Source organism: Orcinus orca, chromosome 1 (genome assembly GCF_937001465.1).
Source record: "Orcinus orca chromosome 1, mOrcOrc1.1, whole genome shotgun sequence".
Lineage (NCBI taxonomy): Eukaryota > Metazoa > Chordata > Mammalia > Artiodactyla > Delphinidae > Orcinus > Orcinus orca.
Window position 1 is genome coordinate 154,344,373 of NC_064559.1, and position 25,417 is coordinate 154,369,789.

General features: G+C 45.0%; 1 protein-coding gene across 3 annotated transcripts in view; it reads left to right on the plus strand.

The window, feature by feature from the left end:
* Window positions 1-25,417, plus strand: part of GNG12 (G protein subunit gamma 12) — a 124,095-nt gene that overhangs the window by 44,330 nt on the left and 54,348 nt on the right. For all 3 annotated transcript variants that reach the window (XM_033407500.2, XM_033407499.2, XM_049699494.1), the window contains exon 2: window positions 5,213-5,266. The gene's annotated coding sequence lies outside the window, so the exon portion shown is untranslated. The remainder of the gene's footprint in view (window positions 1-5,212; window positions 5,267-25,417) is intronic.

The following is a 25,417-nucleotide window of genomic DNA, read 5'->3' on the forward strand; positions in this document are numbered from 1 at the left end:
TCCAATAGAGCTTTTTATGGTGATTGAAACATTCTACACCTGTGCTCTTCAGGATAGTAGCTGCTTCTGTGTCCACCTGACCACTTGGACGTGGCTCATGCACTGGGGGAATGAGTTTGTAACTGTATATATTTACATTTAAATCCCTACATGTGCTAACGGCTATAGTATTGGACAACACAGTTCTAGACTTCTCAGTATTTTTTTGCCATCTCCACTTGGATGTCTCCAAGTTAACAGGGTCAAATCAGAGTTCTTGATTTTCTTTCCTCTCTCAACCCGTTTCTCCCTCAAGGAAGCCATCATTGACCCAGTTGCTTGAACCAAAACCTATGTGTCATCTCAGCCCCTTCCTTTTCCTCATTGGCCACATCCACTTCATCAGCAGGTCCTAGTTGTTTTACCTCCAGAACCTGTCCTGAATGCATCCGTTTCTCTCCATCTCTACTGCTACCATCCTAGGCAAAGGTACCATCATATCTCACCTGCACAATTGAGTAGCCTCAGAATTGGCCACCATTGATCCGTTCACTCACTGTTGCCTTTTTGAAACTCCTCCATTCAGCTGCCAAAGAGATATTGTGAAGCTCTCCAGGGGGTTGCATCACTCGCTGCTTGTAGGAAAGAATTTGTAGAACTTATCTAGAAGTTCTCTTATTTTTCTTCTTTGTATACTTGTTTATTTTCTGTTTCCTATTAAATGTACGGGCCCCTATGTCAGGAACCTTATTTACCTCATTCACTGCTGTATCTCCAGCACCTACAACTGTGCCTGGCCCTTAATTTGCACTCAGTAAACCTCTCAAGAATAATTAGATTACTGTTCATTGTGGAAGGAGATGAGATAGCAAGATCAAAAATGCAGATTTATAATGTGGTGGTTAATATCTGAGAGGATGCTGACAGCCATATCCATGGGAAGTTGGTGGTCTCTCTTCTATTCTGGATGCAAGTAGGAAGGGTGGGTATTATGGCTAATTGTATTTATGTCTGAGTAGGTGGGCTGGGCGCAGTCCTGATGCAGTCTCTGACATGAGCCAGAAGGAGGTCTCTTTTTCTCTAGAAGTCTATGCATGTCCTAGATCGTGAAGCTTTTTTCTTTCCTACTGTTAGAGAAAGAGGAGAGTGTCCTCCTACAAGGACTTTTATATCCATCCAAGGGAAGTGTAGGTAGTGACGGAAGGAAGCATCTTATGGAACTCTGGGGTAGAAAGTGGCACAACCACATCTGAACAGCAAAAGGAGATTCTCAACATGAGGCTGTTTTTTTAAAAGAAAAAAAAAAAAAAGATGTTTGGAACATACTCATAGCCAGTTATTGGAAACCAAGAAAACTTTAGGAAATAGCATTTTCTGTCCTTTTTTCCTTGAATATTGCATTTTTTAAAGGAAAGTGTCTTTTCTGGCATTTCTTTATTGTGGCCAGCCAAGGCATGTTATTACGTAAATCCATGTGCAGTGTAAAATGAAACTGATGAACTTGTTGGGGGTATGATCAAGTTAGCCATGCCCTGGCCTGCATTGCTTCTGTTTCCACTGGTATTAAACAGACCTAGGAAATGACCATTCCCTCAGCACAGGCTGAATTTAAAAGATGAAGTTAAAGCTTGCTTTGTTGGGCTTCCCCAGTGGCGCAAGTGGTTGAGAATCTGCCTGCCAATGCAGGGGACACGGGTTCGATCCCTGGTCCGGGAAGATCCCACATGCCGCGGAGCAACTAAGCTCGTGTGCCACAACTACTGAGCCTGTGCTCTAGAGCCCGTGAGCCACAACTATTAAGCTCGTGTGCCACAACTACTGAGCCTGTGCTCTAGAGCCCGTGAGCCACAACTACTGAGCCCGTGTGCCACAACTACTGAAGCCCACGCGCCTAGAGCCCGTGCTCCACAATGAGAGAAGCCACTGCAATGAGAGGCCCACGCACCGCAACAAAGAGTAGCCCCCGCTCGCAGCAACTAGAGAAAGCCCGCGCGCAGCAACGAAGACCCAACACAGACAAAAATAAATAAATAAAATAAATTTTTAAAAAACCATTTTAAAAATTAAAAAACAAAATGCTTGCTTTGTTCAAGTGCATATCTGGAGTCTCTTTCTCCTGGTGTGTTTTTATTAGGCCCAAGTTTGTACCCCTGACCCCTGTCCTTCCAGTGCTGTGCCAGTGTTTTCATGTGTGTGCCTTTATGGAGCACCTGCTGTATACCAAACACATTGCAAGGTCCTGGAAAGACAAAGATGAGTTAGACACATTCTCAACCTCCAGAGATTCTGCAAACAAGTGGACAGAGAGACCAGTAAATGAAAAACTGAAACACAGGAGCCACTTGGATTAACAGAGGGAAGTACAGGGGCAATGAGAGTAGAAGGCAGTGGGACACAGAGGGAGTCAGGCCCGGTATAGCGTTAAAGAGTCCAGGCTCTGGCACAGAAAACGAATTTATGGTTGCCAAAGAGAAAGTGAGGGGAGGTATAAATTTGGAGTTTGAGATTAACAGATACATACCACTACATATAAAATAAACAACAAGGATGTACTATATAGCATAGAGAACTATATTCAATATCTTGTAATAACCTATAATGGAAAAGAATCTGAGAAGAATATATGTATATTCTTTATATATACAGTATAGAAAACTGAATCACTTTGCTATATACCTGAAACTAACACAACACTGTAAATCAAATTAAGTCAACTTAAAAAAAAAAAAAAGAGAGTGCAGGCTCTGGAACCAGGCTGTCTGGGTTTACAGTCTGGCTCTGCCATTTATAAGCTGTGTGACCCTAGGCTACTGACTTGACCTCTATGCCTCAGTTTGCTCACCTGCTAAATGTGGTAATAACCCATTTCATGAGGTTACTGAGATGATTAAAGGAGCACGTAAAGCGCTTGAAATGCTCCATAAAAATCAGCTTTTATTACTATCAGTAGTAGTGGTACATAATTATCAGTTGAGTTGAGTGAATACTACTTTACTACTGTTACTGCAGAGAAGTTGCCCCTAAGCCAGCCGAAGGAGTTCACACAGGCTCCCCAGAAGTGTTGAGTTTTTAATTGAGACTTGAAGGCAGGCAGATACTGTAGGGAAAAGACGTGCTTGACAAAAAGAACACAATCTGCAAAGGTACAGAGAAGTGAGAGTGGCGGGGGGGAGCATTTAGGGACCTGTAAATAGGTTTGTGTGGGTGAAGGGCAAGTGCTCACAGGAGAGTGCCTGAGGGGCAGGCACGAGGTCACTGGGGCTTTGGAGACTGGGCTAAAGAGCTTGGACTTAATCCTACCACCTAGAGGAAGCCACTGAAGGATTTTCAGCAGGTTCGGGGGTCGCCTTGGGAGACTGGGAGGCAGCACCCCCAGTGGCCTCAACCCACAGCCTGTTGATTCTAAATGATGTCCCTCACCAGCCTCCTTCCCTATCATTTGGGCAGGAAATTCATGTGTGTGGATTTGATTTTGCTCATTGGGTATGATTTCTTTGGAGGGGGGCACAGATTAATAAAGTGAAAGGATATGTTTATGTAATTCCTTTCTACTCCCTACCCCTGCTAAGACATACAGAGATGTCTAGCTTACAGACTGATTTGAGAATCAGATGAAAGTGATAGACTCTTCCCTCAGAAAAATCACAAAGACATGATTTTCCAAAGACCCCACCTTAACCTCTCCCTGCACCCCCATCTTGGTCATCCAGAATGGCCCCCTACACGTGGTACAGTCTTTTTGACCCCAGGCTTGCCTGTGGTTTTTGTGGTCCCACCCCAAATTATTTTAAATTTAATTTGCTAGTACATCCCATCAATTCTCCATCTGCCATCAGTGCTATTATCTGACCATGTATGATGGGAGCAACCTTGGATCACTTGACAGTTATAATTAAAACTGAAAGTAATTATCTTATTTTGACCCGTTCAAATTTAATTGAGAGTATAGTGGCTAAGGGCATGGGCTCTGGAGACCAGCTACGTAGATTAGAATCCCAGCTCTGTCAGTATCTTATAACCTTGAGTAATTACTTAACCTCTCTGTGCCTCAGTTTCCTCATTACAAAATGGGAATGATAATATACGTACCTCGTGAAGTTATTGTGAGGGTTCATTAAGGTAACATGGGAGCTTGCCGAGAACACATAGCAAGTACTATACAGTATTTGCCATTATTATGGTTTTTTTTTTAACATCTTTATTGGGGTATAATTGCTTTACAATGGTGTGTTAGTTTCTGCTTTATAACAAAGTGAATCAGTTATGCATATACATATGTTCCCATATCTCTTCCTATTATTATGTTATTATTTCTACTAAATGACATCATGGAATGCGGTAATTAATGATGAATTCCTAAGAGCAGGAAAATAGATAAACAAAATCTCCATGTGCATTTCACTCACTTTGGATCCTTGCCAGTACCTGAAGGCCAAGGATAGGTTCCCTAGGCCCATGCTGTCTGATACGGAAGCCACTAGCTGCTGTGGCTGTTGACTACTTGGACTGCTGCTAGCCCGAGTTGAAATGTACTGGGTCTTGAAGATTTAGTATGACCAAAAAAAAAAAAAAGCAAAATGTCTCATTAATCATTTTTTTATATTGGTTGCATGTTGAAATGATAATATTCTGAGTAAATTCAGTTAAATAAATATTAAAATTGTCGTCTGTTTCTTTTTGCTCTTTTAATGTGGCCACTAGAAAATTTAAAGTTATATATGTGGCTTGTGTTATATTTCTCTTGAACAGCAGGGCTTTAGGCTCACCATTATCAATAAAATAAAAAGGTGTGGTTATCTGTGATCACTATTGAAAAGCCTGGTACACTCCTCCTATTGCCCTTCAAGTTATACTGGACCATCCGTTTTTTAATCGGTTCCATAAAGGGAGTCATGGCTTGGTGCTAGCAGAAGGGAGTGGAGGGACCAAAGCAAGAGCAACAACCCAGGAGGCTTCCGCTGACTTGGAGGGGTTTGGACAAAAACACTACCATTTATAGTTATACTGGCCTCAGACTTTGAACACTCCCTGAAGGAGATGAGAGAATGCTCTCTGTTCAGGAAGTTGAAATATGTAGGCAAAAAACTCTCCCTATTCCATCAGGAGCCAGAAAAAGCTTTGCTAATCTTTAACTAAAAGAATAAATACTCAATGTGATGGCAGTCACTGGGATCGAAGGCACACCTTTCCAAATGTGATTTACTTACGGAATGCTTGTTTCATTCTATTTCAGATTTATTCCATCACCTAAAAACCTGGTAACGGTGGGCCACACAGAGTCTTACTGGTAAGTGCTCTTTCATTTTTAAAACAAAGCGACCGTTTGACGTCACTTTTGAAATGATACTCACACTGCTAAGTTAGGTGCATCTCTACTAGTACTATGATTAGATGTCTATTTATTTACTTTTTTTTTTCCTCTGAAATGATTTACGATGTTTCCATGCCTTAAAAAAAACAGATCAATCCATGTCCTTTTGCTAAGAACATGATCAGGGAAAAGATCTATGATTGCATGCCAAATACTATTAAAATAAAAACTTCTTTTGTGTGTTGAAACTATTTCCAGGCCCCTGTTGATAGTCTGCTTGTTTCAAACAGTATCCAAAACAACAAAGTGATATTTCAGCCAAGGAATTCAGACAGTTCCTTGCAGTGTGTTGTAATGAAGACTGGCTCATAGATGTAACATTAGCTTTCTTATTGCCCTATTTTTTCTCTCATCTCTCTTTAAACCTAAATGTGACTGTCATGAGATAACAGTTCTGTAGTGGTAGAAAACTTCCTTTAGAGCTGGGAAAGTAATGTACTTCTGAAGTGAAAAAGCTTCTGTGGCTTCAGGTGACACCACTCCCTGATATGTGGCGATCATGTTATTTGCATTGTGTATCAGTTAGCTTTTGCTGTATAACAAACCTCTTCAAAATTCACTGACTCAAAATAGCGATCATTTCTTTATCCCATAATTCTGTCGGTTGGCGATTTGGGCTGGGCCTAGGTGTGTGATTCTTTTGGTTTCAGCTAGGACCATTCATGTGTCTTCAGTCAGCTGCAGGTCCAGGTCACCTAGGCTGGGGGGTCACCTGGCTGTCCGCTGGAGTGATGACAGTGACTAAGACATGTGTCTCACTGTCCTGCAGGCTACCCTGAGCTTGTGCACATGGCATTTGGGCAGGGTACCAAGAGACACAGCAGATGCGTCTTGAGGCCAAGGCTCAGAACTGCCACAGCATTGCGTCCACCACATTCTGTTGGCTAAAAGAAGCTATGTGGCTAGTGTAGATTCACGAGGTACAGGAATAGATTCTACCTCTTGGTGAGACGAGCTGCGGAATCACGTTGCAGGGAGGATGGTTACAGAGAGGGGAAGATTTGCGGCCATTTTCACAATCCACCCTACAGTGTTTATGGGTCTCACGGAAACAGCTGTGATGGGATGAAAAGTGCCTGGAGAGTGAGAGGGCTCAGGTCACGCTCCCATCTCACAGCCCGTCCCCTCGGCCCGTTCTGATCGACAGACCCTGGGATCCTGGTCTTGCTGACTGCCGCCTGGCATCCCGGTCCGTTCAGCAGCATCCTGGGTGGTCTTGCCAATACCAGCTTTCCGCTCCCAGCCTCGCTTCATGGTACGCAGCACCGCCACACCAGTCTTCCTTCAGTTCAACTTTCAGGAAGTTCCTCCTTTGCTCAGAGACTGTCAGTGCCCCCATTTCATCCACCACACCAGCCTAGACTCCTCTCTGGCTTCTCCACTTCCATTATCTGGCCCAGTCCTCTCTTGTTCAGCTCCCACTATTCCTTTTCCTCTAGCCAGACTAGCCTGTTTACCGTTTCTCCCGAGGACACCTCATGCAGCTCACCCCTTCTCTGCTTGGAAGTCCTCCTCATTCTGCAGGGCCCAGTAGAATCTTCCCTTCTCTGTAACGTGGCCTTCCCTGCCTCTTCCCACCATCTGTGATCTTCTCTGCTCCGAATACTTCAAAGCCAAACACTGTCTTCTGTCACGCACCCTTCTTCAGCTTCCTAGTCTTACCTCCTCAGTACCTTTGTCAGTGCCTTGAGAGCAGAAGGTTCCATGTGTCTCCCTTGTAGTACTCAGCACAGGGCCGAGAGGACAGTGGGTACTTAGTCAGCCAGGACCCTGCACCTGGTCACCCACCAGCAGCTCCCCAGGATCGCATGAGGTACCTGTTGAAATACAAGTTCACAGTCCCTTCACTGGGCCGTCTACGTTCATTAGGTGAACCTGGGGACCTTGAAGCACTCAGATGATTCTGATGTAATAGCTACAGAGTTGGCAACCACTTGTTGAGGAAAGAACAAGAAATTTATATGAGACTGGGGTTTGAGTCCTGGCTCTGCTACTTCTTGGCTCTAGGACCTTATAAATGGGACCTTTCTGAGCTTCAGTATCCTCATCTGTAAAACGGAAATAACATTTAACTTGAGGATTGCCAGGAAGATAAAAAAGGATGATGGAAAAGGGAATGAAGCACTGATACATGTTACAACATGGAAAACCCCTGAACATGTTATGCTAAGTGAAAGAAGCCAGTTACAAATGTCCACATATAATGTGAGTCCATTCATATGAAAATGCAGAATAGGGGAATCCTTGGAGACAGAAGTAGATTATTCATTGCTTAGGGCTGGGAGGTGAAAATGGGGGACGTGGGGAGATAGCTAAAGGTATAGGGTTTCCTTTTGGCGTGATGAAGACGTTCTAAAGCTCATTCTGGCAGTGGTTGCCCAGTGCCTGTAAATGTACTAAAAACCACTGAATTGTACATGAAAATGGGTGAATTGTATGGTATATGAATTATATCTCAATGAAGTTGTTTAAAAAAAGAATAAAAAGAAGTGTTCCCTCTTAAAAAAAAAAAAGGATGATGTATACGCAAATGCTTTATAAACCATAGAATGGAATTAAAATACATTAATTGATTATGGATCTGTGGCTAGCAGTTACCTCTGTGGTGGTAGTCGTGGTAGTGATAGAGGAATAGGCAGCGAGTAATCCAGTGGTGGAAGGATTAATAATTATAGCAACAGTAGTCATAATTGGTGTCTACTGTTCATTGAATGCCGACTGTATGCTGGCCACTGTGGTAACTGCTTCTCATAGAATTATTGGAAATTTACAAGAAGATCCCCTTGTTCAGTTGCATCTGTATCATAATTACAGCCTATTCCACCATTAGTGATTTAGTCCTTTGATTTCTCCCTCTTCATTCCTGAGAGAAATAGTTGGTTGAGCCGCTATCAGCCATTGACAGCTTACCAGTGTCAAGTACAGGGACCTGTAGAAGTGTGATCTGCTTTGATTAGTGGGAGAAGTTGGGGAAGGGAGAGCAAGCAACAGTACTAGGGAGAGAGTAGGTGTGGGACGTGCAGGAATGGACCACAGGGCACCCAACTGCCTGAGGAAGGATGGAGTAGGGGGAGGGGAGTGCAGGAGGGTTGGAGGGCGTGGTCTGAGACATTTGCTGACGTGACAGTTTGGCCCAGGGCTGTCTCTGGTCTAAGGCCCACCACATGCTCACGCTGCTTGCTTGGAACTTCCCTGTAACAGCTATCACAAGAGGCAGCATTTATAAAACTGTCCTCTGTTCACTGTCTGATTCGTTGTACATTATTTTGATTGCTATTGATCTAGTGTATGTGCCTGTCTTCTTTCAAAGAGTTTTGAGGTAGCTTTTAAATACACATATATTAAGATTCAGACAAAGAAGGAAGGAAGGAAATTTGTGGGGAAGGAAAAGTAAGGTGAAATCCGAGATTAGGTTAGGCCCCCAGTTCTTAAGTGAGAGCCTGTACGCACACTAGCAGCCCCCATGGTCTGGCCTCTGAGTTCCTGAGCAGTCAGTACTAGGAAAACGTGCTCAGTTGGGAGTTCTTGGTGGCTAGAGGATAAAAGCACTCTAGTTACTCAGAAGAAGCAAGGTTGATTGTGATTCTTTCGAGACGTAGAGTAATTGCCCCCTGGGTGCTCAGGAGGAGGACGCCACCTAAGGCAGCGAACAACATCCCTATAGAAGTGACTGATGAGGACTGCCCTCCATGTAGACCAACGATGTGTGACACCTGAGTGCTGCCCAAGAAGCGCCTTCCAGCCCAGGTGTGCATTTCTCTGCTGGCCTTGCTTCACCCAAGTATAAAATGTAACATTTTCAGGGCTTCCCTGGTGGCGCAGTGGTTGAGAGTCCGCCTGCCGATGCAGGGGACGCGGGTTCGTGCCCCGGTCTGGGAAGATCCCACATGCCGTGGAGCAGCTGGGCCCGTGAGCCATGGCCGCTGAGCCTGCGCGTCCGGAGCCTGTGCTCCGCAACGGGAGAGGCCACAACAGTGAGAGGCCCGGGTACCGAAAAAAAAAAAAAAAGTAATATTTTCCGCTGTAATAACAAGCATATATATTCATCCCTCCTCCCTCCCGTGTGATGCATGTCACAGACCGTCATGGCTCTTGATGCTGAGCCCAGACGTTTGGCTATGGCCCAGGCTTGGCACACGAGTTGAGATCTCCTTACCATCCCAGTTCTAAAAGAATAATAAACAACTTCCTGGGAAGTACTCAGTGAAAGTTATTTCTCCCAACTCCAAATCGTGCTATGCCCTGACTCAGTCTGCGGAGTGGCCTTTTGATGCACAGAATTTACACGGACCCTGTCCCCTGTGACCTGTGTGGCCCACTTCGCTTGCTCCACGTTCATCTCTCCTTCTGTTTTGAGCCCTGTGGCTCTACGTCATTTTAGGTACCAGAGTGTTCTGTACCTTTTGAGGGAACCAGGGCAGTTTGAGAAGCTCACTGGAATAAGATTAGTAGACTCCAAGGATGTATTGGATGGCAGCAAACTATAAACTGAGCTACTATTGTCCACTTACGTGATTTTCTTCTTCTAGTCGGTGACTTTAATAATTTTTGCAGCAGTAGTGTCTGAGGGGTTGGCAGCACTGGTAAGGGAGCAGAGGGTGATATGAAAGTAATGTGCATAGGATGAAAAAAAAGTTAATTCAGTAAGGATCATTGTCAGAGAGGAGCCCAGAATTCCACGAGGACTGTCCATAAATGGGAATTTCCTTTTGGGCTTTGTCTTCATTTAGATCAGGTTTCTTAGTTAGAATTATTTTGGTAGCAAGTAACAGAAGTCCAACTTAAACTAGTGTCTTGACTTAATGACTAACATGTCCGTGTTGGCATGGACTTCAGGCATGGGTGTATCCAGGTGTTCCAGAAAACATCAGGCCATTATTCTTCACTCTCTCCATCTCTTGATTCTGCTTAACTCTGTCAGCTTCATTCTTAGGCAGTCTCCCCCTCAGTACCTTGCAGAGGTAGCCATCAGCGTTACACTTCCATCATCTTCACAGCTGTGGATCTCAGAGAAAAGAGAGTGCCTCTTTTGTCATTGTTCTAACAATAGTACCAAGGAGGTCTGGCCCAGTTTGGACTCCTTGCCTGAATCAACCTGGCTAGAAGTAGGCAGTAGACAATAAGCAGTATCTGCTTGGCCAGGGCTTGTTCATGTGTTCCTTGAAAGAGGATGAATCGTACCCGAAGCACATGGCACAGGGTCCCTAGGAAAAAGGAGGAATTTTGTTACCAGAAGAAAGGAAAGAAAGAGCATGCCAAGCAATTAAAATTTCTAGGTACCAGAGTGCACTGATTTAGAAATTCTTAATTTGGCGTCCATTAAACTTGAAAGGTTTAAAATTAGATTCAGCTTCAGTTACATTGACTACCTATTCCAAGTTTAGTATCATGATCAGACTAGCAACAGTGAGCATACTGAGAGGAGGAGTGTGGGTGACCCCACTGTGGGGTCACGTAGGCAGCTTTTGGCCTGACGACCTCAGGTCGTGTCCCTTGGATCTAGATTATTAACCTGAAGATGATGAATAGACTTCAGTGGATCTGTAATCCATTGAATGAATCAATGAATGGGCTTCTCTAATTATTTGCAAAATGCTGTGTATGTACTTTTTTTTTTACTGGAGAAAGGGATCATGCTTCCATGATTTTTTCATAGGACTCCCTAGCCCCCTACTGCTTAAGAGAAGACTTACTCAAATTGTTTTAGATTTGGCTAGCTTAATCTTACGTGTTCATTTCTTTTCTTGGCTCAGTGAGTAGAGTTTAGCGTCCATGATAAACACAGCTCCCTATGGAACAGACACAGTGATGTCAGTGGCTGAGTATGTTGCATCAAATTGCATGTTGAGGGTTTTAGGCGTATATGTAAACTTTTCACAGTCGTAGTTGCCATTTACCTAATGCTTTTACTCTGGTGTTCACCCTGTGCTAAGTGCTTTATGTGCATTGTCTGAACTGTATATTTATACACATGACTGTAATTCTCTGAACCTCAGGTTTGTTTTGGTACCACCTGCTGGAACCAGCTCCTTCGGCTGCCTCTCTGGGAACACAGGACACAAAGTCTGGCTTTTCCCTCTTCCCCGTGTCCTCTTTTGTGGGTCCACACCTCTCCACTCCCAACCCCCACGTGATAGAATCCTAGAACCCCAGAGTTGGAGGAGACTGCTGAGATCGTGCAGTTCAGTGGTTTTCAAACTTGGCTCTCTGCTTTTCTAGCTCAGGGACTCCTTAGAGGGAAGGATGGAAAGATCCCAAGATCCCTATCCTGCTTTTGTCATCACTGGCTGCTGAAAACTACTCATCTGGGAGAAGAGAGTCCAGAGTTCAATGTCAGACTTGTGGTTGAGTCCGAGCTACTACTCTGCTCACCTCCCTGTGTGACTCTGGGAAAGTTGCCTTACCTCTCTGAGCCACAGTTTCCTTTTCTGTCAAAGGGGTGATAATACCTGCCTCACAGAGCTGTTGGGGGCCTGGATGAGGTCATGTCTGTAGAGTGCTCGTCCCAGTGCCTGGCCCACAGGCACTGCTGCAAAGGTTAGCTGTGACTAGGACACTGTACAGCGCAGCTTGTGAGACATAATTAAGACACGGCTTTATTCTTGTCTCTCACCGTGCCTTTAAAGTTGATTCACTGGGGTGTGTCTTTCCCCATTTCCTGATAAAAACTTGATCAGGCCTATGACATTTCTGGTTACTCTTAGGTAACAAAAAGTCCTACGACCCCTACAAGTGACACACATACACACACACACACACACACACACGCCGCATACTTTCTGGAAATTGGAAATGCTCACTTTAATCTATGAACGGTCAGTGTTTACTCCAAGAGGAGACTTCCCTCCATCTTGCCCACCATTCCAGGCCTGCCCAGGTGAGGCAGAGAGAGAGGAAAGCTCTTACCTGACCACTGTTGTCGCGCCTGACACTGGGTTCTGTGAGCCTGGCTGGTGGGTGAATGGACTCTCTTTTGCTTTCCTAGCTGTTTCCATGGCTGTCCTGAGGACTCCCACACCAGCACATTCCACCAGGACCTCCCAGGATTCGGGCAGTGCCTCTCCTTCTGCTGGTTGCTACCATCCTCCATCAGCTTCTCGTTCCCATACAGATTCTCTCTTTGGGGTTCCCTCATCCTCAGTCTGAAGCCCTGGTGGGTAGAGCCTGTTTCAAAGAGACCAGAGCTGGCATTCCTGGTGCCCTTTAACCCCCCCATCAGGGGAGAGGGTGAGCAGGCCCTTTCTTCTACTCTGTCACCTTATATTGCTTCAGCTCCCCTCCCACATTTTGGTTCCTCAAGCAGGTGTCACATACCAATCCCCAAACTCGAGGAGCCCTCCAGGTGCTGTCTTTTGAAACTCTTGTCTCCAGGTTTGAGATGAAAAGTGGACTCCCACCACTCCACCCACCTTGGGGAGGCCAGGAATCAAAGCATTTCTGAGGAATCTGCCCCACAAAATCCTCCATCACTTTCCACTGTCCTGAACCTGTTAATATCCTCCTTATGGACCTTTGAACCAGCTAGGTCAACTTCTTAGGAATTTCCATATAGTGGTCTGGCCCCGGCTTTGGAATTTCCCATCTGCTGAATCGTGTTGCCACAATGGAAACTTCCACTTGAGCATCTTGTTATATTAACTGTTGGCCCAGTTCGAGGAACTCCTCTGCAACACCCTGAAAAGCGGTCCTTTAGCCTGTGCTTGAAAACTGTCCAGGCATGGCAAGCTCCCTCCCTCCCTCTCTCCCTCCCTCCCAAGAAGCATCCCATTCCGATTTTCAGATGCTTGGAGTTGTTGGAAAGATGCTGCTCCCATGAAGCCACGCCTGAGTCCCTGTAACCTTGCCTTTGATGGGATCCGAAGTGTGCACGTGAGGCTCGTCTGAGTAAATCTGCCTGGGCTGCAGGGATTCGAGTGGCAGCCAGGTTTGCACCAACACTCTGTTCTCTAAAACCACAGGGAAGCCTCTGACCTTGTCTCTGGGCCGGTTTTCTTTGCTGTCGCGCCAACAGCACATAACCCCAGCAGAAAGCTAGTATTGGGAAACTCTGTGCTCAAGCACCATTTCTCATGCTCATTACCCTAACTAATATCCTTTCTCTTGATCTGAGAGCTGATTTGCCTTGCTTCATGGGGGCATCTGGATCAGGGGTCCATCCACAGTTGATGAACTCCCCAAAATCAAGCCTTGCCGAATGTGCCCTACTGTCCTCCAAAGACACCCCATCCCTGCTTTTTTGCAGTTTTTCTCGTATGTTTAAGTGTCCTTTGGACTCAGCTGGTTGGTTTGCCTTCTCCCCAGCATCGTGAACTGGGCCTCTCTGCCAGGTGACCTTCTTTGTCATGTGCAAGTTGGGCCACTGTGACGGTGGATCCCACAACAAGTTGATCACTCTGTGTTTATGTTCCCCACCCCATGGTGAAGGCAGCGTCTCAGATTAGCGAGCGACATGTGCTAGCAAGCCTCTTGGGTCAGCTAAAGTTGAAGTCACTTTGGGGACAGTGGCCTAAGAAAATACTAAATGCGTTTTGGGTCGTTCCATCATGGACTGGTTCCCCTGGCAAGTCTCAACCTTACGTATCCAGATGTGAACCTGGTTTACATGCTAGTGTTACTTTTCATGCTGTCTACAAAGATGTGAGGTGCAGCTCCCTCCCTGTCTCCCCCGTCCCTGTGCCCTTCCTCCTGCCCCACATGATGCTGGAGACAGAGGCCCGGAGGGCAGAATTCATCTCCCCTAGCACTGCTCACCTGTCTTCTTCTCTTGGCATGAAAGAATATAGTGATTTTTACTGGGCCATTCAAAAATCTCTATATATGAAATAGCTTAACGGGCTGTTACTGAAAACAAACTTTCTATTAATATTTGTGTGCATTTTACAGTAGGGAGGTGGCATAGTATAAGCAGAGAGACTAGAGTTCAGACCATTCCTCAGCTGCTTGAGATGCTTTGGGCAGAGTGGTTTAGCATCTTTGCGCTTCAGTTTCGTCATCTGTTAAATGGGGATGACAGTTGCCTTGCAAGAGGGCTGTATTAAAGGAACCAATGCATGTAATGAATTCAGCACAGTGGCCTGTCACATAGTATATATTCAATAAATGGGCTGTTATCATTGTTTGCATTTGACGGTTGTGATGATTTCTAAAAAACTTTTAAAGCCTTGAAAACAAGTGTCAATCCTCCAGCAACAGTTGAGCAAGTCACTTACTCTTAAAGTCTCAAATTTCACATGAATAAGTGGAGGATAATCCTGTACCGGGTTACTGAGAGGATTAAGTGAAATAATCTATATGAAATGCTCAGCACAGGCCTGGCACATAGTAAGCACCCCAATAATGGTGGCCATTAAATGATATATTCCCATCACAATATTAGCTCCATTTTACAGATGAGAATTTGCAGGACACTTTTCTCCTTGTGATAAATGGCTTCATGAAGACACTTTTATATGTAAGAAGTTGTTCTCACTGTTTTGTTCAAGAAAGAACAAGAACATTTAGCAGCTGGTTTGCTTATAAATACCAAACTGTAGCATATATGAAAGTAAGCTATATAACTAAACCAAATGGCTTTCCATTTTTTTAGGCTTCGCCTCATTTCCTTTTAAGTTTCGAGTAAGTGATTTTGCCACTAGATTAGGAGAGTTTATATATTATTTTTACAAGTCCCGTGGAAACATGCAAGCATAGCTATATTTAGCTAGATACTCTAAATTCACATCAATTTATTTTGTGCTCTTGCAATAAAGATGCATGGTGGGCACCTTCCTGGCATCCAGGGAGGTCTTGGAAGGGGCCATGGAGGAGAAGACAGGGCCAGACTATAACAAGATGACCCAAACTGGAGATCGCGGCTTGGTCAGGAGGGTGGCTAGCTGGCCAGGGCGGAGCAGGGATTCCTGACAGGGAGGTTTTCTCCTCTCACAGGGCAACACCTGCACTCCGTTGAGCAGTTCGTCCCTAGGGTCCTCTTGGAGCAATGGGCAGTCCTGAGCAACAGAGCTCCTGTCCCCTTGCTTCCTACTGACCAGGTGCCCGTGCTGCACCAAGTAGCAGGTTTGCGAAGAATGATGATGACATCATTGTTTGTTGGGCTGATACTGAAGTTTGTGTCACTCATGCCTGGACACCTTCGGTGAGGAATGGTCCAGGTGAGCAGGAAACCTGTTCATAGGTTGGGTCTGACTTACTCACCCCTGCAGACAGACAGTTCAGCAGTAATCTTCCTTGATGTGGAAACTTGAAATGTGGCCGGGAAGCCAGAAAGAAGGGAGGGACGGGTAGGGGACCAAGCAGTGGGGCCACTTGAGTTGGTGGGTCAGCAAGTGTGTACGGAGCATCTGCCACGCGTGCGGGCAGGATGAAGAGGAAGCGGAACCGAACCTCCTGCCTTCTTCCCTGCCCAGCTCCGTAGCCCACTCCCTGAGGCAGGGACTGAACCAACGCACGTGGCCTTAGAGAAACCCCCCATTGCCGTTTTGTGGGTAAGGCTCACGAGAGCCCCCTGCCGCCACACATGCTCAACTCCAGGGCCCACGAAGGAGCTGATGGCGGTTATGAAGCTTAAGCCTCAGGATCTCTCATCGGCAAGGACCCCTTCTGATGTCCTGTAGCTCATTCCTAATTTTGCATTCTTTTTTTAAAGAGGCCCCCAAATTGTACAAGGCTCAGGATCCACAAAAAACTGGATCTGTCCCCGGACCTGGGAGAACTAGCGCAGCGCTCCGCGTCTTTCCCTCCACCCCATTTTGCCTTCACCAAGACACTAAAACTCCAGTTTGCTTCTGAACTCAGGAACAGGCTTTGGCCCTGTGTGTGTGTGTGTGTGTGTGTGTGTGTGTGTGTCCTCTGCTGTGGCTTGACCCAGCTAGACCTGAGTTCCCTCCCAGAGCTCCTAACCCCGTGAGTGAGGGGGAGGGAGGTCCAGCCAAGAATTGCTGTCTGGGCTTCTTCCTGGCCACCAGACACCCTCCCCCAGGGTGGAAAGGTCCCACCGTTCCTGCAGGAAGGCAGGGCGGGTGCTCTCAGCCCTCCCGTGGCTTTGTGGTTGCCGGGAGGGAGGCCCTGCAAAGGAGCCGGGCAGGAGGGAACCAGCCCCGTGTGAGGCATCAGCTGGCTAAAATACGCCTGGTGGAAAATTCTCCTTTAAGGAAAAGAAAAAAAGTAATATCCTTGAAACTGTATCAGCTTTGGCAAAACCATAACTCTGATCTCAAGTTTTGGGAGAACGGGCCTGCCAACCTACAGGACTGTGCAGATAATGTGTGGCTGGCTCGCTCTCAGCCATAATCATGACCCTTCCCTCTCATGCCGCACAAGGGCTGGAGTGCTTTGCTAATCAGTCAGGATTAAATGTACTGAGAAGAAGCGAAAGGAGGGGAAAGGCCCTTTTTGTATGTGAGCGTCTTTCTACCACTATGCAAAAGGATACCCAAGTTTGAAAATAATTTTCTCTTTCAGTCAAATGCTGGCCAACTTCACCCCCTGGTGGAGAGATAGAGAACTGTGTAAAATGAGCCATCAGGCATCCTTGTCATGACTGATAATCTGGAAATTCTCAGCCTGTGATGAGTTAGGACAGTGAAAGGGGCTGGGTGTATAAGGTTTTGGGGTTTGGGGGTGGCTTTTTTGCCTTGAAACTAACTGTTTCTAAACTTAGGGTTAAATTTTTTTTAATATCTGTAAAGAGTGAAATGGTTAAAATGCCACTGGGTTTAAGGCTCACACCTATTAAACTGTAGTGGACTTTTTTGCCAAAGCTCTGCCACCAGTGCTAGTTATGGCCAATCCTTACCGGTCTGTAGGCTTCTTTTACTCCTTGAGATTGTGGCAGAGACATAGAACCAACCAGAAAACAGGGATTTCAGCCACCAACTGGATATCTATTAGTGATCCTGACTTTCAGACTCCAGCTCACCACGGCCCACGTTGACGTCTTTTGCTTTAGTGCTGCGAGTTTAAATTATTTGCCTTAGTTCATTTATACTTACTGCTAACAGCTTCCAGAAAGTCAGATTTGGGCTAACTAGGTGATAGCCATTTCACTACTATTTCCTACATATTTTTAAAAGGAAAATGCAAAACAGAAGGATAATGGTTGAAATATAAAAACCTTCCCATATATGTCATCTTCTGTTGAAATATGATTTTATCCTGACACCTTTATCAATCTTTTGTTAATTACTCAACTGCTTTTAAATACCAGAACTGACCTGACTGTTTAGCTTCTGTTGTGTCTTCAATAATAAGAGCCTTCCTGATAGAATCTCATCTGCTACCTTTCGTTCACCAAGTGGTAGTTCGTGTCCCTGGTGAATGTTTATCATCTCCATTGTCCTGGATCTCCATCCCCCAAGTGGAGGATACAATCGTAGTGTTTATATTAGTAATGCTTTTAATAGTTTTTTTTTTTTTTAAAACCTTTCTCTGCTCTCAGAAACCCTTAGGTGCACTTCAGATTTGAGAGCCTGGCATTGTAAGAGGCTGTTTGTTACTCATACATCAGATTAACTGCCTTGGGGCTGTTTTTCCTCAAAAGAAAGATGTGAAAGAAAATGAATGTGCACACACACCTTGTAGGTTCATGTAATTGTTTTCAATATTTAATAGAGTTTTCTAATGATTATTGATCATATTTTTATATATATTGTCTAATTTTTTATCTCACGAAATTTTTATGTAAGAAAAACAATTTTTTGATGGTATCATCTGTTTGCTTTTTCCCCAGGTGTATGGAAACCAGTTGTCCTAAGCACTAAATAGGCATTATTTGGAGGTGGGGGGGTATGTTTCTCCCAGGATTAGTTCCTGGGAGAATCCTCTAGTTTCTTGCCTTTTGACTCACTCTGACACAACCCAGAGGAGGGAATGGGCCTGGGGAGCTGGACGTGCTGCTGGCCCAGCCTCAGGCCACAGCACAGCACAGACTGGTTGCTTTTCTTTCCTTGCTCGTGGCTGCAGCCACCACCCCAGTTGTTTGAGGAGATCACACACACACACACACACACACACACACACACACACACACACACACACACACACACACACACACACACACACACACACACACACACACACACACACACACACACACACACTTCTCTCTTCCTGGCCATCTGTCCCCTTTCCACTGTTAAAACTGGCCATTAATCTAATGTTGAGACAGCCTGACTCATTAATGATTCCTTGATGTCCAGGTAACTGCAAGGCTGAGCAACGTCAGAATGGTTTGTAAGTTCCCTCTAATTTCTGGGCATTTTCAAGCTTTCATTATTATTCACAAATGGCCGCACCCTGAAGTTCAGACTCTGCTGACCAGGACGAACAGGAAGGAGAAGGGCACACTTTAGAAATGCATATTTGGGTTTGGTCGATCTGGGGGTTCATGTTTTTGGTAAAGGGCAGGTTTTACAGACATTTTGAGGATAGTCGTGATAAGTATTATGGGATGGAACTGGAGAGGCTCCCTTTTTCCTCTGTGCGTCCCAGCTGCAGCCATAGCGCCTCTGTGTCTGTCTCAGAGCACCAGGCTCTGGCCTGCTCCATCTGGAGCGCCCCCTCTCGTTATTTGATACCAGGGTGTTTCATAGCCCTTAGAATAATCTGTATTACCATGTTTATTTCTTTACACGAGAGCTTGATGTCAGCACCTAGAAGAATACTAGCACAAAGCAGACACTCTGAAAATTTCGAATGAATGACGGAACACACAAACAAAAGAATGAACAAGTGAACAAACGAACACATGTATTCAGGGTCAATCATGAGAGGAGCAGTGCTGTTTGTAACCATACTTTAAGACAAAGCTTATTGAAACAGCAGTGCAATATTATTTTTTGTCTCCCTAAATTAAAATATATCTTATAATATGCCAGTGTGCAAAGCCGGTTATCAGTTGTGGGACTGCACATTGACAGCAGCATCTTAGAACAAGTTGTTAATATCATATCCTTAAATATAGAAGTGAATGGAGAAAGGCCAATGGATAGTTGGTAGGCAGAAAGAGAAAGAGCTTCACTTTGCAATTACAGCAAAATTATAAAAGAGCCCAAGATTCTGCAATCAGGAAATGCCTATGTAAAATGGAATCTTACTGAAATCATTAAAAATTATGTGTATTCACTTCTATGGGCTAGAAGTGCAAAACCTGAATCTGATCAGGAAGAAACAGCTGACAAACCCAAATTGAGGAGCGTTGTACAACATAACTGGACCTTTACTCTTAGAAATATCAACTCCGTGAAATATCAATACAAAGACTTAGGAACCGTCCCAGATTAAAAGAGACTAAAGAGGAAAGACAGTTGAATGCCGCATAGAATTTTAGATTTTCTTTTGCTGTAAAGGACATTATTGGGAGAATTGCCGGAATCTGAGTAAGGTTGCAGATTGGATAATGGCAGTATATTAATTGTAGTGAGGTTGTTTAAGAGAACTCCTTGGTGGTGCAGTGGTTGAGAATCTGCCTGCCAGTGCAGGGGACACGGGTTTGAGCCCTGGTCTGGGAAGATCCCGCATGCCGCGGAGCAACTGGGCCCGTGAGCCACAATTACTGAGCCTGCGCGTCTGGAGCCTGTGCTCCGCAACAAGAGAGGCCGCGATAGTGAGAGGCCCCCGCTTGCCACAACTAGAGAAAGCCCTTGCACAGTAACGAAGCCCCAACACAGCCATAAATAAATAAATTAATTAATTAAAAAAGAAAAAAAGAGAACTCCTTATTTGTAGAAAATACACACTGAAGTATTTAGGGGTAAAAAAACATCATCTCTCTCTCTTCCACCCTGCCCACCCCGCCCCGCCCTCAGAGGGAGAGTGCAGGGAAATTAAACTAAATATAATAAAATGTTGACATTTGAGGAATCCAAATCTGGGTGAAGGGTATCAGAGAACTCTTTGTACTATTCCTGCAACTTTTCTCTAGGTCTGAAATTATGTCAAAATAAAAGTTTTAAAACAGGATGCTTATGAAGAGATTATAATCACTTCAGGAAATGTCACTGCTGAAAAGGAGCAAAACATAAAATTGTATAATAGAGTGTGATTTCAGCTACTTTAAAAACTCATAGAGAAAAGATAAGGAAATATAGCAACATGTTAACTTTTGTTATCTTGTATCCATGTTAATGTATCTCACACGTTTTTCTCTAAGTAGCATGCATTTCTTGAAAAATAAGGAGGAAACCAAACTTCTCAAGAAAGATGATGGCTAACTCTCAAAGAAAGAAGACCTGAATGGATCTTGTTCTTTGTGTCTTTACCACCATGCGCTTCATTCTGGTAGAAGGATGCCGTATATGTATGAATGTACACACATACTTTTTTAAACTTTTGTTTTTCTTTAATGACATTTCAAAGGAAATCCTATATTGGGCAGGAGCTGAAACGAAATGACCTCTTAAGCCCTGGAATTCCTTGCTCTACTTTCCAGTTCTTTGCAAGTCGGTACTTCTGCAATCCAGACAGGGTGCTGGGTACTGAGTGCATAAGGATGGGTAAGCCACCCAGTCCATATTCTGCGTTCACAGTCCACAGACAGACAAACCAGTGATTTTGATCTCGTGCTAGGTACTATGGGAGCATAGCAGCTCTTACGATGGGCAGGCCTGGCTTGCGGCAGGGGTAGTGGTTGGGCAAGGCAGGCATGGATCTCTAGACCTAGAAAGTTAAGTGAGATTTTGCCATTCGGAGAAGGGTAGCAGAGCATTGCAGCCTGAACATTTCAGTGTATCTAGCATATGTCCTCACTCTGGCCCACTGGAGCGTCATTCTGGAGACCCTGGCCAGGGAGGTGAGGGTTTTACAAAACTGGGAAGCTCCAGGTCCCACAGGGTCTGCTTTCCCAGGTTTAGGAGGAAGTGGTCCTGCTGCAGGAAGCAGGAGGAGGCTCCCTGTGGCTCTGGAGCAAAGGCCCCCCATGAACCCAATGCCTCCATTTGCAGAATCACTGTGGGAGTTTGCCTGATCGCTCCCACCACAGATACAGCATAGATACACCAGGGAGGACAGAAAAAAGGTGATGGCAATACCATGTTGGAGAGTTTGCTGATCTCTGATGTACTCAGTGGAACTGCTGGAACGTGCTTTATTCATTTGGTATCAGAAAGAAAGCCAAGGGGTCGGTCTGCCTGCACGTGGCCTCACAGGCTCTGCAACTGTTTTTGGAGTCCCAGAGTTACGCCGAAAACAGTGTTGCTGTTGAGAAGTGTGCTCCTTATTTTCCTGGACAGTAACTGCTCTTTGAACCATCTTTTGCTTGGGCCCATTTTCCATTCTAGTCCTCAGAGCCTGAGGACACCAGTACGTAAGTAATTTTAATCCACTGTGTAACTAGATCAGAGACAAAATAGTGGTTAAGAATCCTACACCTGGTTTGGGTTGGAAGCTTCTCTCCATTTATCTTGGAACCTTTTTTTTTTAACCATTTTAGATCATGATTTTTTTTTTACTCAGGTATTATTTCCATTTTAAACATATCTCATAGCTTGGAAAAGGGATTGCACGAGCTGATATTAATTCAGGATGTAACATAGTAAGTATTTGATAACTACCAGTTATTATTAATAAGCATTGATTAGCACTGTGGATGAAGAGAAAGCCCTAGATTCTTGGTTAAGTGACATGGTTTCTAGTCTAAGCTCTACCCCAAAAGTCCTAGAAGTAAAAAGAAACAGCTGGAAGGAGGCCTTAGAAATTTTTTAGCATCTAGTCCAACAACCTCATTTTCAGAAACTTAGAAAGGTTTATTAATCATAGCTTACATGTTCTCCCACTCATTTTTTAAAAAAATATATTTCTATTTTTGGCTGCGTTGGGTCTCTGTTGCTGTGCTTGGGCTTTCTCTAGTTGTGGCGAGCGGGGGCTACTCTTCGTTGCGGTGCGCGGGCTTCTCATTGGGTGGCTTCTCTTGTTGTGGAGCACGGGCTGTAGGCGTGCGGGCTTCAGTAGTTGTCTCCCACTCATTTTTAAAGCGAGAGTAATAATCACAGAATAAGTCCTTGATTTATATCAACTAGTGTTGTCATGTTGATTCCCAGTTTTATTATCTTCCTCTCTCATTAGACTATGAAGATAGACTTGTCCTCCTTGCTTATTGTCATGTCCCCACCATCTGCCACAGCAATGGGCACGTAGTAGGTGCTCAGCCAATGTCTGTTGAATGATTGAAGGAAGCATCTTGCTGAAGGTGGAATTTAGGCAAAGTCTGAATCAGAACCATGTCCTAACTCTAGGGTGCAGGTTTTCCACACTGTTCATGTTGGCTTCCTTCTCTCTTTAACTTTAGGCAACGTGCTTCATTCATTTCTCTCTTTCTTCACCTTGGATTTGACCCGTCAGATCCCTCCTGCCTTTTGGGAAGACCTATGGTTGTGTGCTTGAATGGCCACTAGGTGGCAGGGTTGGACAAAGGGGGAAAAAAAAAGGACCGGTTGCCCTACCAAGAGAATAATGGGAGTGATCTTATACCCTTATAGCCTTGGATGAGTTGGGGGAACTTACCTTGAGAGGCAGGCAGGTATCCCAGGGTTTGTGTGCATGGATTTAGGTTAGCTCTCCTCCCACCAGCGGACCTCAGACACCCTGAAACTTCCCCAGGGCCCTTGTTTTAGCTATGTCATGCGTATAACATGCTCAGCACTTCGCCAGGGTAGAGGAAGAGCTCTGTAAGGTTAGCAGCTGAGTCTACTTCTGGTGTTTGATACCACAGAACAGCACTTTGCTGTTCCCTGCCAAGCCAAGTGGACAGGCCTTAGAAGCATTTGCAGGAGAAGCACGTGTGCCTTGCTCCCTGTTTTACAAAGCCAGAATTTTAAATAGCTGCTTAAAGGGAAAAGTGGATGGCATGTCAGTATCAGGTTAAAGGGAAGCCTGGAATATTTGGAGGGACATCAGAACTCCTGAGAGAGTCACTGTGGAGCTTACTCAATACAAAGCACAGTGTTTTGCGCATAACTGGGTGGAAGGGGGTGATGGGGGGATAGTCACAAAATGTCCTTTGCTCAAATTGTTCAAAGAAAGAATTTCTTTGGTGTCTTATTTTTATAATAATTCGGGGAGGATCTTCTAGGAATAGCAATGACTAGTATTCATTACACAACTTACTATGTGCAAACTATTATGCTAAACACCATACATTCATTATTCTATTTAATCCTTACAACAGCCCTATGAGGTAGGTTTGGTTATTATGCCCATTTTATAGATGAGGAAATTGAGGTGCAAAAAGAGTATAATAAGAATAGCCAACAGGTATTGAGTACTTACTTACTAGAGGTCAGGAGTTACTCTAAGTGCTTTAAGTATCATCCTTACAACCATCCTATAAGGTAGATGCTATTATTACCTTCATTTTACAGATAAGGAAACAGGCACAGAGAGGTTATATAACCTTGTCAAGGTCACACAGGGAGTGAGTGGAAGTCAGAACACAAACCCTGGCCCACTTGATTCCAGAGTTGTTTGTTTGTTTGTTTACCTCTGTACTATGCTGTCACCCACAATGCTTTGTATGCAGTAGGAACGTGATAAGTGTTTATTGAATTGAATAGTTCTCAGACTATAATTAGCCAACACAGAGAAGCCTCCCTAAGGAAGAACTATACAGGCCTTCACACCCCCACTCAAAACCACACCGGCCTCCATTAGTATTATGGGATACATATGCAGCCCCATGAGCTGGATTTTGCTCCTGACTCTTCGTTGGTAGAAAGATACTCTTTCATTGGAACAGTGAGGAAAAGGCTATCATTGTGGCAAATGTTTCCAGGAAACACTTCCACAGGGAGCATCTCAGCGCATTTTATCTGCTTCACGCTTTTCAGGCAGGTGTTTCTTGGGCTTGTTTGTTCTGGTAGAGTGGTGTCTGGCAGCATCTCTTTAGCCTCAAAAAGCCAAGGCTGGAGGGTTGCAGGGTGTCAAGCCAGCCCTGGAGGTTGTACCATCAGTGTGTGCACCCAAGCAACCCTCGGACAGGCCCACTCCCTGGTCCTGACGCCTGGCCGGTGCCAGGGGACGTGAGCAGCTGAGGGGACCCGCTGCCTCTGTTAGTGAGTTGACCGCTGAGACCGGCCAATATTTTCGGTCATCACGGTGCCGATGAGGCCTTAGGAAGAAAAGCAGGACCCAGGCCTCATAAATTATTCTATGGTTACAATAATTCAGTCCCAGGGCTTTGCTTGCTTGTTTTTTTATGTGTCCCTGCAATAGGAAACCCAAAAGAAGTTAGACTAAAACCTCCTCCTCAGACCTGTGGCTCTGAGCACGGAGACTTGGTTTTGGAACCCTCCATCCGCTGCTGCTTCTCTGTACGTGAACTGTGCCGTCTTGAGTCTTCCTCAGAACTTCTCAGCATCTCTGTGGGCATGTGTGAACTACAGGCCCCGGGTTCAACCTTCTCGAGGAAAGCAATGATTTCTCTCTGAATATTTCTCCCTTGAAATAGAAGATGTTTTTTCACTGTAACCAAAAGTATGCATGTCAAAGGAGACACAGGGAGAGTTTGGAGCTGTTGGAGGGGGAGGCGGTAGTCCATAGAACAAATTCCCCGAGCAGGCAGAGGTGGAAGGTTGAGGGCACAGGTAGAAGGGCTCCCATCTGTCATTGCTCCTTCGGCTGCATGACTTGTCACGTTCTGGCCATGCTGGTCTTGTGCTCACCTTCCCAGGGTATAGTTGGAAGTGGATGGATGTCTGCTGTGTGTCATTAACAAAGCTACTAGACACTTTCAAGGCAGAAGAGGTGGAAGTGAGAGGCCGAAGGTGATGCTAGGTTCAAGTGGGTATTTTCCCGTCTCCTGTCTGGAGCAGTGCTTCCTGCATGTTCTCTCATAATGGCTCACCTAGAAACGTCATACCGTGGTAGGGAGGAAGATGGCCCCAGTTCGAGGCTCTGGACAGCCAGGCAGGGCATCAGCCCCAGAACCTTAACCAGGGGGACTGGCTGAGAGGCTCTCAGCTAGAGAATCGTCAACCTCCAAGTGCAGATTACCCCTGTGCTCGGTTATCCAGGACCCTTAATTTACCAAACCCTTTTGCTGCCCAAAGTTGGAAGTTCAAGGCAGGTGTTTGATTT